The 18,819-nt window shown below is 45.1% G+C and overlaps 1 protein-coding gene across 8 annotated transcripts in view; it reads left to right on the top strand.

The window, feature by feature from the left end:
• The window catches only part of ADGRB2 (adhesion G protein-coupled receptor B2), a 205,935-nt gene that overhangs the window by 127,917 nt on the left and 59,199 nt on the right, over nucleotides 1–18,819 (top strand). The window lies entirely within an intron of this gene.

Raw genomic sequence — 18,819 nt, 5'->3', positions numbered from 1 at the left:
TACTTTGAGAAAATACTTGTAGCATTGAAAAAAAACTTATTCTAATGTAACAAGCATTTTTGGTTCTATAGCAACCATTTATAAATTGAGATCCCCTTCCTCTTCTGGGACAGTCTCTGGCACAACCATTTTGCCCTCTCTCTAGCAGTGTACTAATGGTATCTAGTGCCTACGTGGTCACATGATCTTCCACCCAGAACTTTGCTTCTTGGGTAATTTTCTGCAGCCCTAACAGTGCTATAAAGAACCCCGGAGCAGAATCTTCAGCGATCGATTACAGGAGATCGGATCGGCAATTTAGCTAATCACTTGTCAGTGTGCAGATTGTATTGATGCACATATTGAATTGAATGGGGAAAAAAATTTCAACGGCAGCTTGAACTGCAGCTTTAAACACTGATGAGGTTAATTTTATCTGGATCTTATACATTTGATCTTTTTACTATAAGGCACAATCTACTCATGGTCAGACTATACAAGAATAAAACTGCAATAAATAATCTCATTGATACCAAGAATCTTGAACACATTTTTTCTTACATATTCTAAATATACTGAAAAAAAATAATAAACATTTACTCATATGGCAGTGACAGAATATTTTTTTTTTTTAATTTCAAACGCACACCAGTCTACTTATAGTTAAATAATCCCTACCTCAAAGAGTTAACAGTCTACTTTCCAGAACCTGAAGCACAGAGCAGCAAAGCCATGCCCCAGACTGCACATGGATCTGGATTTAGATCTTAAACTTAATTTTTGAAGTTTCTTTTCAGGCAAGAAAGTATACTACAGATAAGGGGTGATATTCAGCTGCCCTCTTTGGCAGGGAATGTATTAACATAGTCATGTAAATGCAAGGAGTTTCAGAAAGGGGCACAGATATTTGTCATGAAATTATTCCAAGATGTATTTATTGCATGCATGATTACATAATATTAATGCATTATTATATCATGTTGTAAGGTGACTGTACTGGGTTCGAGAATGTGATGAGTAAAGCAAAGATTCCTGGCACCCCGTTATATGCAGGAACGAGAGCTCAGGAATTAGGAGAGCCAGACCAGGCAGGGCCTTCTTAACAGCATTATAGGCCACCGGGCAAAGCAGTGCACTGGGCCCTGCAAAATTTCTCTTGCGAATGCAGACATGCCAACTCTCCGCTACAAGTCGTTATTTTTCTCCTTCTACTGAGGTAGCGGTGGATTTGAATGTTGAGGGGGGTGATTTGAAAATGAGTGTTAAATTCTGGTCTGTGCATAGATTAGCATGGGGCCCCTATGCTCGTGGGGCCCCCGGGCAACTGCCCAGCGTGCCCATGTGTTAAGAAGGCACTGAGACCAGGGGAGCATAACCTAGCAGGGGCCAGCTGCGAGTCTGCAGAGCATTTTATTTCTTGTTTACTGACAGGCAATGAATGCTGAGCACACACAGCCAAACACTACAGAGCGTATAACAGAGCAGAAACTCATTGACATGCTCAGCCACACATGACAGTAGCAGTTCACTGCTTTCCCTGTGTCCCCTACACAGATTGGAATGCAATTTTTAAGGGTCGTGTGACAGAGAACTGTTGCCTCTAACTCAAGTCCATGTATCTGTAAGTAGTCCAGGCCGTGAATCAGCCTAGCACCTGAGTTCTCTTCGCTCCAGGTATTTAGCCTACCAGATTCAATTGCCATATATACGGGTGTGGTCAGGTGTCTGTCTGGTATGTTGTGGAGATGCTGCTGAGTATCCATCTTTCTGCGGGAAGGAACTGGGGGAAAAAAAAGCTGTGAGGGAACAGATATTCAGCTGAGAGCTATCAGTTTTGTTAGACGTCCCTTTGTTGTTTTATGTTAAATAAACTACTCCAATTTGCTGTTCGATCTATTAGCGGCCATAAATTCCCATTGACGTCTCTGCGGATTAACAGCACTCTGTATATTTATAGAATTGCTCCCTACGACGCTCAGGTTGTTCTGCCGTAGAGACCTGAGAATCTGGCGAGATTCGCTGCTCCGCAGCTTCAAACAAACTTTCCAAACATTGGTAAAAACCCGCAAATGTTTTGCTAGAACTTGTGAAGCAAAATTGCCAGGCTGCAGTGGAAGCACTGTATGCTAAGAGATAATGGGGAAAGACAGGGCTGCAGACCTGTCTGAGACATGTGAATGTGCTCACAAATGGTAATTTTATTTGCAGCAAATAGCCCAAATTGTTCAAAATTATCCACTCCTCTTTAAAAGTGGCGCAATATCAGCCCACTACTTAAAAAAAAAAAAAAAGTTGGATTTTGAAAGTGAAAGCAATCGAAATGACTCAAATATGCAATGCCCGTTATCTTTTTAGCATTAATTGAACTTGTTGCAAACGTTTTGGATCGAAGCAAACATTTCTCACAGAACTAAACATAGTGAAATTTGAAAAGTTTGCACTTCTCTCTTGAGGAGGTATCTAACCCCATCATCCGTTCTAAAGGGGTCAGCAGCGCATTGCTCTGTGTGCCAGGTCCTTCCAGCACTGAATGTATTAATAGCTTTGCAAATTATGGCTGGAATGGATTTCCTGCAAGATACAAAGTAACACATTTCACAACAGGGGGCAATTAGGGGAATTGATGTGATAGGGAACTGTTGTAGTGATCACAGGGCTGAGTTATATAGCAGTTTTTGAAATAGCACATATTGGACTATATTTAGGAGTCTCTCTCTAAAATGTTGTTAAATCAGTATTATGCCCAAATACATTGTTTATTAACAGACTTCGCGCTAACATAATTTAAGTATCAGTCTGACCCCCTTTTTTATACGTCTTGGACAGGGGTCCATGAACCATGCTTTTTTGAGCTCTGGCGACCCCACGAATCCTGTGATACTTACCAGTAAAGGTACTGGCATTATCTCCTCGTACTATATCTCCTACGTCACACGGGCCAATAGAATGCCGCAACGGATGATGTTGCTGCTTACTTTTGACCTGCGCCATGTAGGAGATATAAACTGCCATTTTGTTTCCCCTGTTGTTGACTGAAATGCTGTTATCTTTACCAGTAAGAATCTAAGCTAGGGGGACCCCCGATTTAAAGTGGAGGCAAACAAAAAAAAAAGCAGCTGAGAATGCTGCTTTAATATGGACGAAAAGGGGGAATTACGTTAAATTAACCCTTCAGATCTGAGAGTCAATAATTTCGACACAGACATGGCGGCTATTACCTCCAGGTCTTGAGAGTTTAATGAAATGAGCAAATGCTGACAGCAGACTGGGTTTGACCTGCCAGCTTCAGTGGCAGTGGGAGGGTATCTCTCCCCAGGCCAATCTCTGAGATTTTGGTAATTAGCTTTGACATTTAGTTTGGAGCCCAGAACTTTGAGACATTAAATGTTATTACAAGAACAGTTAAGTGGCAGTGAGGATTACATTTACTGGAGTATCATGTCAGTGTCATGGGCAGAGATGTCAGTCAGATGAATAACCTCCTCTCCTGCAGTATACCAGACAGAACCGAAGAGAAAAAGTTATCCTGATAAACATAGAAGGCATATTTACTTGTACCCTAGGTTTAAATGTTTTAAACTATAAACAGGGGAGGTTTATTTTCCTTCATTAAATGGGAGAGTTACTCTATGGGGCCTGTTCTAGTAGCTTCGATAACGAACTCATTAAGCTTTTTGAGCAGTTCCTGTACGATTTGGCATGGTTGCTATTCAGAAAACTCCGATAACCTGCCAAACTCGTACGGGAAGTGCATCTCCCTGAGCAGTAGTGCTATGGCTCAAACCCACCAAGCGGCAGCACAAAAAGAGATCCAACTCGCATTTTTGAGAAAGTCACCCTATTCAAAGCTGCAGTTCAGGCAATATCCTGCATGTGTGTTTTTTTTTTAATAAATCAGTTCTGTAGTAAGAAAAAATACTTTTAGCATTTTCTGTTTTAAAAAAATCAACTTTGAAAGACCAATTTTCTTGTATTCTATTTTAACAAGCATGCTTGTTCCTATAGCAACCATTTACATTCCCCATATTTAAAGATGTCGCCAAACTTTGCCGATCAATAGACGGAGAACGAATTGACCGGCAGCTATGCAGTTCTTTAGGTAATTAGAGATTGCACACATGAAACTATTGAAGTAAAAAAATAAATTAAAAAAAAAAGACAACTGCAGCTGCAAGTAGCTTCGATGAGAACATAGAGGCTCTCACCTAGCGAGCTACTTGCAAATTTCTAATGGGTTTTGCGGTAGGATTTAGAAGAATTTTTTTTTTATTGCATCGGATTGAAGTTGGGAGTCTCCGGAGCTGCCCCGCATTAAAACCAGCTCCGGAGACCCCCTGCTAACCGCCAAAGCAATGAAGGGGTTAAATACCAGTGCCCGGTTTATTGTGGGTAGCAGGGGTGGGTGAAGGTGGTATTTGGCCCGTGGTGGGTGTTTAGGCCTTGCGAGAGTGTTGTAAGAGAAGTTAACCCCTTCATTACCTTACTACCGCTAGAAGGGCTTAACCCCTCCCGCTACCCACCTGCTAGGCATAAACACCCACCATGGGCCAAATACCACCTTCACCCACCCCCGCTACCCACAATAAACATTAAAACACAATGCTTGCCAATACACCGATTGATTGCCAGTGTGGTTACCTATGCCCTCAATGGGAGCAAAGAGAACCCCAATAGCAATGAATTGGCACCCTCCTACCCCCCCCCTCCTCCCTGTCATTGGAGACCAGGTTTATCAACACATTTATACCGGGATCATATGATTGAGCAAAACAAGGAGGTAAAATAAATTGTAATTTATTTCAGGAAAAGACAAACACACAATGTAACACAATTTACACTAAAAATACACTTACTTTGGGAAATCTGGGGTAATACACACTATCTTTCCTAGTTGTAGTGGCTTATGACCAAGCTTACCCTAGTAACCGTTGCAAAATAAACAGCAAAATAATCCAGGCAGCTTTTCCTTCAAGTTGCCACTTCCTGCTGGTGACTTGTAACTGGACAGTTAGCCTCTGAGAATCTTAGATGATTTACTCAGAGCTTGGAATTCTTGGAACACACATTGAATCACACCTCTGGGATGGTGACTACCTGTCTTATACACTTTGGGACAGGCAGTCCCACAGCTTGTCCACCAACCCCCGGCGTGGGAATTTAATCGCTGACCAATTACACACTTTGCCAGGTTTGTGAAAGCTGGCACCTATGGCTTCAGAAAAGTAAGAAGGCATGTGCGCAGATCGCCATCTTGCTCACTTACTATTCTAAGCCCCCCACAGGCTCAATGCCCGAAAGTCTGGGGCAGGTGACAATTGGCCAGGATAGCTTGCCTTCATCCCAGGATGCTAGCACTTAACTTAGCTATCCTGCCCATCTGGCTGCTCACAGCTATGGCACAAGTATTACTTTGATCTATGGGACTTCCAGGAGACGACCTGGCACCAAAACCTGGGGTGGCCAGGAGTTCTCCTTTGATCCCGAGATGAAAAGACCCTGCCTTATGTTACATTTATAAAGTAAAACATATTTTCTTAAAACACTGCTGCTTAATAAAATATACTTCTATACACGCTTCTGTTAAAATATGTTACAGCCTTTTGGTGTATTGAGATAGAGTGTAAGCTAACCTGCTTCCTTTACACTAGCCTGTATCCCTTACACACTACAAGGCAACACGTGCGGAATACACGGGTCCAAGAGCTAACACTCTAAGACCCCAAAACACAGTTCAGGGGCAACCAACTGGCCTTAACCTTTATTAGTGAGCCTGGTTACCCCCTTACACTCCCCTAACACATATGGTACAATAATGGGCAAAATAACTATTACCCAGATCTGGATAATAGCTAATTTGCCCATTAAAAATAAACTATTCTCCAGCCAGCCTAAAGGAAATAAAAGTTCACTTACCCCTGCCAGGATGAATACCATCCTCATCACCATCCTCCGATTCCTTGTCCTCCGTGGGCAGCAACATTACAATCAAAAAACAAACTAATGGCCACTAACCCCTTAGTAACTGCTATAGTAATTAGGGGGTTAACCCCCCTCCTCTGCTACCCACCTGCGATGCCTAACCACCCTCCTCCGCACCTCCACCCCACGCTACCCATTGATAGGTACATTGTTAAACAATGGCCATAATATGACCATGGTTTGCCGCTATAGCAATGAATGGGCAATCTACCAATAAAAAAAGCAATCAGTGAATAAAATAAATTACATTGCAATGCAAAAAAATGCCAATAAACCAATCGATTGGCACAATTGTACAGCATGCATATAATATGGGCATGGTTTGTCACTAAGGCAATGAATGGGCAAGCTATAAATAAAAAGGGCACAAAATAAAGCAAGCATTTCACAATAAAGCCATTGATTGTGACTGTGGTTAACCAAGCCCTCAATATATGGACATGGATTTCCACACTGACAATGAATGGGCAAGCAAAAACAAAAAAATGAGGAGGGATGGGGAAGGTATGAGGAGGGATGGGGAAGGTATGAGGAGGGATGGGGAAGGTATGAGGAGGGAAGGGGAAGGTATGAGGAGGGATGGGGAAGGTATGAGGAGGAATGGGGAAGGTATGAGGAGGGGAGATATGAGGGGGGAGAGGGTAGGTATGAGGAAAGGATGGGGAGGGAGAGGTATGAGGAGAGGAGGGGAGGTATATGGAGAGTTGGGGGAGGTATGAAGGGAGGAGAAGAGGGGGAGGTATAAGATGAGGAGGGAAGTATGAGGAGGGGAGGGGCTGTGTGGGTTTGTCACTGTGTGTGTGTGTGTGTGTCACTGTGTGTGCACGTATACTGGGGAGAGAGGTTGAGTGTGGGGAGGGGAGAAAAATACATGGAGATGGGGGTGTAAGAGAGAGGGGGGGAAGGAATGGATGACTGGGGAGTGTGAGGTGGGGTGAGAGTGAGGAGGTGTGTGAGAAGGGGGGGTTCTCGCAAGGCCGCCTAAATGTGGGTAGGGGGCCCCGGTGAAAACGTTCTTCCTGGGCCCCAGGAAAGCTGTCTGCGGCCCTGCATGGCAGTGATGTCACTGACTGCCACGAGGAGAGCAAGAGACCCTATTTTGCAAAGTGTAATAAACACACGAGGTCAGGAATGTCACATTTTTAAAAGTCTTAATTTTAATTAATGCCTAAATTTTCTTATGTAATTTTAATTTATGTCAATTAATTATTTATTTAATTTGTTAATTATTTTAATTTTAATTAATGTCTTCATTATTTATATACACACAAACACACACTGCAGGGCCCACCTCCTATACACACAGACACACACTGCAGCCCCCACCAACGGGACGCATTATGGTGCCTAGGCATCACGTGATGCCACATTGTCATGGCAACATGTCACTGCCTGACGTCAGTGTCTCGTTGTCATGGCAACGGGGTGCGTCACGTGATGTAATTTGTTTTATAAATAATTTTTTATTGTGTCTCGGTTTTTCATTTTGAAAATCTGGTCACCCTATGTATGGTACAGGCTTGTCAGTTTGGAATATCACGTGGCCTTGGATACATGTTTGGTCTGTTCTTTTGTCTCCTTGAAATCAAACAATAATTGGGGTTCAGCAAACACAAATAGCCCCAATCAATTCATTTTAATTTCTCCTTCAATATCCTCTGTTTCTCTTCTAGTGCACTTGAGCAATATATGATATGGATATGGAATGATTCCCACGTTAATGTACAATTAATTTTTGTTACATTGACGATAAAATAAAATAATGGGTAAGAAGTTGGTAATAGTTTACTTCCATATAAGAAAGTTTCCATCTAGATGCCAAAATGTAAACTCAATGCCTGTATATGGTAATATTTGTAAGATTCATTTTGGTTGTAAAAATTGAATTTTGCCTATGATTGGTCATTTTCATTCACTTTATGAATCAAGTAATCATCTAATGAGATTACTACCTATAGGAACAAATGTACGCAACATCATTCAAGTGATTTATTTAAAATAGTCATTGTTGTTCCTCCAAACAAGCCTAATTAACTAAGTAATAATGAATAGGTGCATGTCCCATATAAATAATAAAAGTATACATTACCGCATAGCAGCAAAAATGAGAGAGCACTCAGGTGAATGAAAATGAATGTATTAAATACAGCACATAACTCCAACGTTTCGATCCCACAGGGGGATCTTCCTCAGGGGGGTGCACCCCCCTGAGGAAGATCCCCCTGTGGGATCGAAACGTTGGCGTTATGTGCTGTATTTAATACATTCATTTTCATTCACCTGAGTGCTCTCTCCTTTTTGCTGCTATGCGGTAATGTATACTTTTCTTTTTATATATATATATATATATATATATATATATATCAAATGGAAATATTACTGTATGCTCATTTGTATGTCTTAGACAGGTCTGCAACCACGCCTCTCACCATTATCATCCAGCACACAGACCTACAGTATCTAAGACATGCAAATGAGCATACAGTAATATTTCCATTTGCTATATGCTTTGCTGTGGAGGTTTTTTGTCACTTTTTTTACCCACCATAACTTAACTATGTGTGTGTGTGTGTTATATGTATTGTTTTTTTTATATGTATTGGGTAGGTGTTTTTTTTGTATGCATTTGGGGGGGGGGGGGGGATTTTGTTTGTATGTATTTCGGGGTGGGAAGTTTTTTGCATTGGGGAGTGGCAAGTTTTTTGATAAATCTCTTGTGGGGGGACTTGTGTGAGTGGGAGGGAATGAGTGAGTGTGGAGTAATTGACGGAGGGAGATTGGGTGAGTGAGGAAAAGAGGGGGGTAAGAGTGAGATCCAGGGGAGAGAAATACATGCAAGGCTGGAGAGTGACAGTGAGAGGGGTTGAGACGGAAGGGAGAGAAATACAAGAGAAGAGGGGGGGGAAGAGAGGGGGCTCGTGAAATGGGGGGGCGGCTCGCAACACCGCCGACATGGGGGGGGGGGGCTGATTAAAATGTTTGTCCTGTGCCCCACGATTTCTGTTGGTGGCCCTGTGACTGGGGGTTCTCTCTACCATGTCCCTTCTCCATTACTTTACCCCCCTCTCTGATTTGACTCTTGCATACTTTTAAGGGATAAGCAGTTCTGCCAGCATCTACTGTATGTATGGGTTGTGGTTTGTTTGTCTCTAATTCCATCCTTATACTCTGCACCTTATTCCATCAATAACCATGATGGTGCATTATTTGAGACACACACTTCTCAGTGTTGTTACACCGACTTGATAGTTATATGTAAATAAACAACTGCTTGCAGGCTGGCTGACTTTTCAGCCTTATGATATACATAACTATGCCTGTCCAGATACACATCACTGACAATATACAGTAGATATCATACAATCTGAAACCATCTGTGCATTTAATTCCTAACCCCTCTTGATCCGTTTACCTGTTTATGTATTCACCTTACTTTTTTAGCATTTTGAACAATACAGCAATTTCTGAGATCACTCGTTTATAAGTTAACAATACTTCTCACATATTCATTGTGTCTGCAGTGCTTACTAAGGTGCTGTTTCGCTGGCTGCCATTGGCAACGTCCATTCTGCCTGACGCCTTCGTTTTTCATTGGCTGACATTTTATAGCTCCACCCATGCTGTGGGGTATACAGTATTTGGCATACTGAAACATCGATGTGTTACTCCTCCCCCCTGACGAAGCATGAATCGTCGCGTGAAACGCGCATTGGGGCGTAGTGACGTCACACTGGTGATGCTCACGAGCGAGATGGCAAACGCAAGTCTGTGACCACCAGGAGATACAGTTGTATCAGCGCTTTTCCCTATTGGGCTTTCAGAGCATTTCTGGTACTCATATTTTGAAGTTTACATAATTATGTTGCTTTGTGCATAGGTCTATGTGTCCATACATATAACTAACTATATTGATGCTAGCTGGATAATGGGTCACATACATGTATATATTATCCTAATAGCCGTTTTATTGGGCTTACATGTAATCTATATATATTGGCTACTAACTATCACCCACCAGTCTGACTTGTACTATTGGACACACCTTCACCTGTACGCATGTGTTATTTGATTAGCCATCCACCTAGTGTGCTACTACTATAGATAGGCTTCTATATTTTCATTTACTGTACATCACTAGTTGGTATAGCCGCCTGTTTGTCCTAGCCTGCCACCGCTGGTCTCCCTATGCTCACAGACATTGTTATGGCTATTAGCCTATGGTCAAGGTATTGGTTCATGCTTTCAGGCATACCTTCCTATTTGATCCGTTCAGCCTTCTCTGCTCTGGGGATTTTAATATTTACCTTTCACTGTATATATAATAACATGTGTTTCGTTTTTGTTTTTATTTTGAATAATGTATAGAACGCTCTGTTTTGCCTACCCATATTCTGTGTATGGACTATACTATATGCTCAGCCATTCTTTGGGATATTCAAATCTCATCCAATACTCTATCCCTCCAATTTTGACTTTGAGTGCAGTATAAAAGGGACTATTGTGACCTTCAGGTTACTTCAAATGTGTTTACATATATTCATTTGCCCTTTTGCACCTAGTCTTTTTTTATATATGTGTCTTTAGAATGAGCGGTGGGTTACCACGTAGCAGTACTAATAGTAATTTTGCCCATTATGTACTGTATGTGTTTGGGGGAAGGGGCATTGTTGAGGGTAGAGGAGGCGGGCAGTAGGGTTGTTGTTTCTTGGGGCTAGAGGGATTGGGTGAAGGGGATAGTTGCTCCTGGGAGGGCAGTTATGCCTCTCGGGTGGGTAGCGGGAGTGGTTAACCCCTTAATTAGTAGTAGTAGTGAAGGGGTTAACTCCTCCCGCAATCTTCCCGGCAGGCCTAATCACCCATTCTGGGGCAACTGCCCCCTTTACCTACCCCATGTACCCCCCACCAAACCAGGTACTCGGGTTTAACCCCTTCATTGCCTTAGCGGCTATGGTTTTGAAGCTGTTTTTATTTAAATTTTAATAAGAGTATTGTAGCAGGGGGTCTCCTGAGCTGAACTACGTTGATTTCAGCCCCGGGGACACCCTGTTTCCCGAAATACAGGCCCCGCTGCCTGTAATGTTTAAATCTCCCGCGTCACGTGACCCATTTCGGGTCCTGTAAGTGAGGAATCAGGGGGTCCCCGGGGCTGAAATCAATGCGGTTCAACTCCGGAGCCCCCCTGCTACAATACAGTGTTATTAAAATTTAAATAAAAACACTGCGCTCGCCTGTAAGCTGTGCAGGGAGATGCAGCTCTCACTGTGCAGCTCTTACAGACAGCGGCCAGATCGCAAGAGGGAGAACTTAGAAAAAGGCTGAGATACCATCGCTGCTGTCCCGAGCGGTATTGGCATTTTCCTACCTCACGGTTTGAGACTTGTGGAAATGCTTTCTGATTCTTTCTGAATACCGTGATAACACAAATGGCAAAACCGTTCGGGGGGGGGGGGTGGGGGGGGCACATGCCAAACTATTCAAGATGGCAGCAATTTTATCAAAGCTACTAGAATAGGCCCCTATCAGTTTACAATCAATGCTTGGTGCCTGTCATGCAGAGAGATTAAAAGGAGTATCTTGTGATCACAGGGATCTGGTCACAAGATACAGGGATCTGGCTATGGGACTCATTCGACCCTTTTGGTATCTTCAGTCTGACAGGGTTGTCAGCTTTGCATTACAATAAGACGTTGCAAATGTGCCCGAAATCCATTACCATAAAGAGTACAAGAATAAAATCACTCCGGAGCTCAAAGACACACAGACATGGGCATTATTCTGCACAGCTCACAGTCTCTCTCTTCCTGTATCATCTGCCATACCTTTACTGTGATCATGATCACTTATTGCACACAGCTATTAAATATTGGTTCCTGAAAATCCCTTTTTTTTTATTAACACCTTCAATGCTAAAGGGTTTAAGAAATGGAGCCCAGCTGCATTCAAGTGCAGTACAAGTATGTCTTGGAAGGCTCTTCGGTCACTAAATGTAATGTTTGAACATGTGGTAAAGATTGATTCTGTGTTTGATGCTGTGTTGCTATCAGCTTTCTCTCTGCCCTAGGTGAGAGGTGGGGATTTAGATGGGTGTACGCGATGTGAGAGCCTTGTTGTGGTCATACATGGCACAGCTCAGATCCTAATAAGAGCGGAGGTGTTAACAGCAGGTGAATCGTGGGGCACCCAGCACCCAGCTGTCCATATCAATTACTTCCAGCAGCTTCCTCTGGGAATCACAGCAAGACACACTCTGCTGAAACAGCCTGTGAACGCGGCTCTCTGACATCCCCAATCTCTCCTCTGTCCCTCGCTCTGCTCTGATTTATTGTTGCATTACGCAAGTAGGGGTTTAGAGGGAAGCAATAAGGGGTTATTTACTGAAGCCTACCAACTGCTAAACTGGGGCTAAACCAATGCAATAAAAATTCACTTTTTTAAAGAAGGCAACATGAGTTCTTCCTCTATAAATCTGTGCCTCAGTTTGGCAACTTAAGTAAATAAACGTCTATGGCCGGGATTCATCAAGCTGCAATGCGCGTATCACACCCTGATCCAGCGATAGCTGCCATCACCTTGCGATACCCTCTATTGTGGCGGAATGAATCCCAGCCTACCTATCAAGGCCAGAATTGTTATTTGGTTGTTAAATTGACTGAGAGACCTTTTTTTTATTTATTTATTTTTGCAACTTCAATTTTATTGGTGTTTCTCAGGCCTCGGATATAGTAAGCGCTTAGGTGCTGCTGCTCGCTCTCGCTTGCTTACGCTCGCGCTACCAGGAGCTTTTTGCTGTCCTGACAGAGGAGACAGCAAGCGCGCTTGGGAGGCGGGTATCACTGTGTGTGTGTGTCACTTGATAACTGTCAGTGTGTGTGTGTGTGTGTGTGTCACTTTGAAGTGGTCTGTGTGTTTGTGTGTCACTGGGGAACCTGTGTGTGTATATGTGTATGTATATTATATAATATTTCAAGAATTAAAAAAAAAGACATGTTGTGAGAATAAATTATTTATTAACATTGTGCAACTTTGATAAATATATTCACGCGCGCACGCACGCAAACACACACATACACATGCATACACATACACACACATACACACACACATGCATACACATACATGCACACACACACACACATTATATATACACATACAATATATATACACACACACACACATTACACACACACACACACACACACACACACACACACACAGTAATCTACTGTAACTGCTCCGCCATCTGTATACACACACACACACACACATATATATACACACACACACAATGCACACACACACATATACACATGCATACACATACACACACACAATGCACACACACACACACACATGCACACACACACATATTATATATACACACACATACACACACATACACACACATTATATATACACATATATATATACACAAACACACACACACAAATACACATTATATATACACACACACATATATATATACACACACACACACACACACACATACACACACACAAACACACACAAGACAGCGATCGGGGCAGAAGGGGGAGAGGGACCGGAGCAGAAGGAGGACAGGGACCGGAGCATCACCCTCCCCCCCCCCGCCCCCCACAGACACACACAGACCTCTGTGTTGCCGGTGAAGGACCGGCTGCAGCCCCATTGGATGGGAGCGGTCACGTGACGGCTCCTCCGCTTCCCCGAGCGGTAAATTTCAGTTTGCCGCTCTCGGAAGAGTTTCTCCTCAGCACGCATCAGCGCGCATGCGGAGGGAGAAACTATAGCCGCGCTGATAACAGATGCAGGGGCTTTCTGCATCTGTTCAGCGCGGCTCAGCCCGCCTCAGCGACGCTGAGTGCACTATGTCCTGGGCCTCAGACATACAATATGCCACAAACCATTGCAATGTACACGTCTCTTTTTCTGATTTAACAACAAATACATTCATCTTACATGACATACTGTTACGCCGATGCTCGCCACAAACCGGGACCGGACCGCGGGGCTGAGGTGGGGTTATATAATCACCGACCTGAGTCCACGCAGACTGATCCGGAGTGCGCAGTTCATAGTCGTACATCGCAGGGTCAGGATTGGAGAAGGCAGCATCGTCGTTAATGAAGCAGGAGTTCGGCAACAGGAAATCAGGAGTGCCCCGCTTCAGCTTAGGAGCGTGAGCGCGGGGGTGGCTTCTGCGCGAGGAGCGGCCTCGGCCCATGACGCCGATCTCAGCAGGAGGAGACAGCAGGCTGGCCGAAGTTCACCGCAGGGCAGCGTCGGGAAGAACCAACGCTTCAGCGCAGAAGTCCAAGGCAGGTCACTGCAAGAGGATCGCAGCAAGCCGCAGGAAAGGAAGGGTAGCCACTGCTAGGAGGGAATGCAGCAGGTACCGGTGCTGGCAACACGCTTCAGCACAGACGTCCCGGGTAGGCCACTGCAGGAGAATAGCAGCAGGCCAGTGCTGGCATCAACGCTTCAGCACAGACGTCCAGGGCAGGCCACTGCAAGGAGATAGCAGCAGGCCGCAGGAAAGGAAGGGTAGCTACTGCTAGGAGCGAATGCAGCAGTACCAGTGCTGGCATCAACGCTTCAGCACAGACGTCCAGGATAGGCCACTACAGGAGAATAGCGGCAGGCCACAGGACAGGAAGGGTAGCTACTGCTAGGAGAGAATGCAGCAGTACCAGTGCTGGCATCAACGCTTCAGCACAGACGTCCGGGGTAGGCCACTGCAAGGAGATAGCAGCAGGCCACAGGACAGGAAGGGTAGCTACTGCTAGGAGAGAATGCAGCAGTTACCAGTGCTGGCATCAACGCTTCAGCACAGACGTCCAGGGTAGGCCACTGCAAGGAGATAGCAGCAGGCCAGTGCTGGCAACAACGCTTCAGCACAGACGTCCAGGACCAGGCCTCTGGATACTCAGGAACTTGGAAGGTAAGAACGCTAGGAGAGAGGCCTGGGGTGGTTTGTGGCAGAGACAGTAACATAGAGGTAGGAATAGCTTATGCTCGGCGCTGGTTCAGAGCCAACGCCTAGAATATAAAGGGCGGAGATCCAATCACAGGAGGAGGGTGTGTGAGAATTCCTCCAATGAAGTAGCACAGGGCAGAAGCTGCAATGAGAGGCAGCACCTGTGCCATAGATTGCCAGAGGAAGCCTGCAACTGCACAGGTCTGCAAGGCAAAAGTCAAAGCCAGTAGTGGATTCCTTACAGTACCCCCCCCCTTCAGGTGAGACCTCCGGACGAACAAGATCCATCACAGATTTGGGGGACATGGAATTGTTCCTAAACCTCCTTAGGCGAGAGGTGGCGTTGAAAGCCCATAGTTTGTTGGGATTCCTTACAGTACCCCCACCACTGGGTGAAAAGCCTGGGTGAACAGGACCATTCATAGGTCTGGGAGACATTGAGTTGTTCCTGAAGTGTCTCCGGCGAGAATTAGGTCCACAATCCAGATGTACATTGGCGAGTGCCATGAAAGACAGCGGTGGTACTGCAGTTCTTGGTACATGGACAATGGGACCTGAGGGCTCCGGAATGGGAACATCGGAAGGACGGTAGCCAGGTGTCCGGTGCATAGTAATAGTCCAAGAGTACGGGACACAGGACACAGATTGTCGGACAAAAATGGCAGAGGGACCTTCAGAGAAGGCAATGTCTTTGGTGAAATCAGCACGGAGGAAGTTGCGAGAGTCTTTAGCTTCCAAGGAATTCCGGGTGGTGGTTAGCAAGGGAATGGGGCGGAAGGGTTCACTACAAACTATTGCAGCGGTACTTTTGATACCAAGCAGGGTTGCTATCCCAAGCAATTTGCGAGAGTCTGTAGCAGTGTGTATGCAACTCATGGTACTGGCAGTTGAAGAAGGATCCGCTTCCTTTGGTTTGTGATCTTTAGAGAGAATCAAATCCGAAATTGTGGCCTTGGCGAAGGACATAATAAGCATGTCTATACCCATAGTGGACCCATAGAGAACAGGAACGGACGCTTCAGGTAAAGCGACGAGGTCCAGTAAGGGTGTCTTCGTCTTAGGGAGAGGCCAATTGCCATACAGATTGGGCACTTTGGGCACCGCACAGAGACCTGCGAGTAAGGAGTCTGTTTGAAAGGTGAGAAAACAGATTTTATCCAAAAAACAAGACAGGCGGTTAAGCGGTGCATCAACCTTAGGGAAAAAAGTCTTGGGGTTAAAGCTGGGTGCCTCCAACACAGAGAAAGAAGACAGAGAACTAGAGCTTGGCTTCGGAGTGGAGGTCCCAGGTACCCAGGTCTCACATGATACTGTGGGAGAAGCAATGCAAATTGTTACTGTTTTAAACATAGGGTCTTTAACATCGGTAGCTCCAGGCACCTTTTTGAGAGGTAACCCTAGTTTTGGGACAGGACAGTCAATAGCAAGTACCCCAAGTATTGTGGAAGACACAGAGAAAAATAAGTCCATTTTAAAGACGGGATCTTCTGAAAAAAGGGAACGTTCCAAATGCGATACCCCTGAGTTCGTGGTAGTAGACATACAGTCAGTAGTGGATACCCCGAATACTGTGGGCGAATCAGCGTGAAACAGTATTATTACAGGAATGGGCATCCCAGACTTAAAGTCATTTTTAATCATCCCGGAGGCTGTGGCATGATCCGTGAGAGAAACTGGGGTAAACTCTCCAACAGACACAAGGGACATCTTGCTTGTTACAGAATTGGGTCCCTGAGAATCCCTAGTGAGGGCATCAGACTCCATGGGAGACTTAGTGACAGGGGTTTTGGAACTGATTAAAGGAATGGCAGGTATCACAGATTTACTAGGAGAAATACCTTGCAAAACAGAAATTTTAGTAAAGGTGATAGGCATCACAGATAGGGCAGACAGAAGTAAGCTAGGCAAGGTTGCTTCTATAACAGAAGATTTGGCAGCGGCAAAGCTTAACTCAGCGGCTGCTGGAGAACTTTTAACTACAGTGAGAAGGGACTGCAGTTTTACAAAGTCAGGGATAAAGGGAGTCTCAAACTTGAAAGCCTGATCATTCAAAAAGAAGGGCCCTAACTTTAATGGTACTGAGGGAGCAACAGCAGATACGCTGATCTCAGAAGGGGTCACTTGGAAAGGAGAATAATATGTACTGTTCGCTTTAAACCCTAGGATTTGGGAAAAGGAGAACTCAGACAGTGCAAGTGGGGCAACCACGACTGTGCTGGCCTCTGAAGTGGGTATTTGGGAAAGAGTGTCTGGGACTTCAGAAACGACAACAGATTCCACGAAAAGGGGTCTATGCTCAGAAGCAGGGGTCTCAGCTCTCTGAGTGGCAGACGGGGTGAGTGAAATACCTAGGAGTAGGGATTCTGCGAACAGGTTTAGAGAAACAAACGGCTCCAGAATACTTTTTACTGGAGCCAGTATTATTGCCGAAAGTTCAGGGGGCATAGCCCCGAGAATTTTAGCCGAGTCAGAGGACAAAAGGGGTTGATCCTCTGAGGCTAAGGAGGTGTCCCTGACTGACGAACTAAAGGGATCTACCAAGGAAGGTTCACAGGGCTGACCTGCAGGGGTTAACATAGGAAAAACCCCAAGGGTTAAATTACTCTGTACCTGAGAATCAGAGAAATAGAAGCTAGTCTCCGAGAGTGGGGTCATAGGGGGTTCTGCCTCTTGCCCTAGGAACCTATCATTAGACTGCGGAATACTAGGGTTAGCAGTAGGAACCTCACAGAGCAGACTAGCAGGGGTTAATACAGAAAAAACCTCGGAAACAGAGCTTAGAATTTTTGGTTTAGGAAAAGAGGGCAAACAGGATTCATTCTCTGGTGCTAGGGAAGACACACTGACCTGGGTACTGCAGGGATTTACAGTGGGGAACGCATAAGCCTGACTAGCAGGGGTTAAGACCGAAATAACCTCAGGGACAGAACTTAGGGAGGTTAACTCAGGATTAGGGAGCGTGGCAGCTTCTTCCTTAGCGGGCAGCGACAGAGAAATGGTTTGACCATTCTTAGGAGAGAGAGGTAACCCCACAGGTTTAGTAACAGGACTGGTAGCACAGAGAATCTGCCAAGCAGCAGCATAGCTGGCAAGGAGGGGATCCTGTTCTATTATGTGAGTGTCTAGTGTTGAGGAAAATACATGGAGTGTATCTTGAGACTGAGCCAACATGAGGAGGGCGCTCTGTTCTACTAGATGAATGTCCAGTGATGAGGCCAGGGCATAGATTGCCTCTTGGGCGTCGGCCAGTTCCATAGGGTTCACATTATCCCAGGTTAAAGGGGAATCGGGGGAGCGAATACATTCGGCTAGAGACTGTTTTAAGCTCAGGATACAGTAAGCCTTAATAAAGAGATCACAACGGCATTGTCTTTGCAAAGGGGTTAAACCTTCATAGGTAAACATTTCATCCATCAGGGGTATTACTTCACACAAATACTGGCCTTCATAGTGGGACTGATACGCAGGACGGGACATAACTTCAGTTGGAAAATTGCCATCCCCCGCCACGGCGCGGTCCAGTTTTAACGGGCCGAGCATACTGTTACGCCGATGCTCGCCACAAACCGGGACCGGACCGCGGGGCTGAGGTGGGGTTATATAATCACCGACCTGAGTCCACGCAGACTGATCCGGAGTGCGCAGTTCATAGTCGTACATCGCAGGGTCAGGATTGGAGAAGGCAGCATCGTCGTTAATGAAGCAGGAGTTCGGCAACAGGAAATCAGGAGTGCCCCGCTTCAGCTTAGGAGCGTGAGCGCGGGGGTGGCTTCTGCGCGAGGAGCGGCCTCGGCCCATGACGCCGATCTCAGCAGGAGGAGACAGCAGGCTGGCCGAAGTTCACCGCAGGGCAGCGTCGGGAAGAACCAACGCTTCAGCGCAGAAGT

Source organism: Ascaphus truei, chromosome 6 (assembly GCF_040206685.1).
Source record: "Ascaphus truei isolate aAscTru1 chromosome 6, aAscTru1.hap1, whole genome shotgun sequence".
Taxonomy (NCBI): Eukaryota; Metazoa; Chordata; class Amphibia; order Anura; family Ascaphidae; genus Ascaphus; species Ascaphus truei.
Note: the sequence above shows the minus strand (reverse complement) of the source record. Positions and strands in the feature narration are given on the sequence as shown.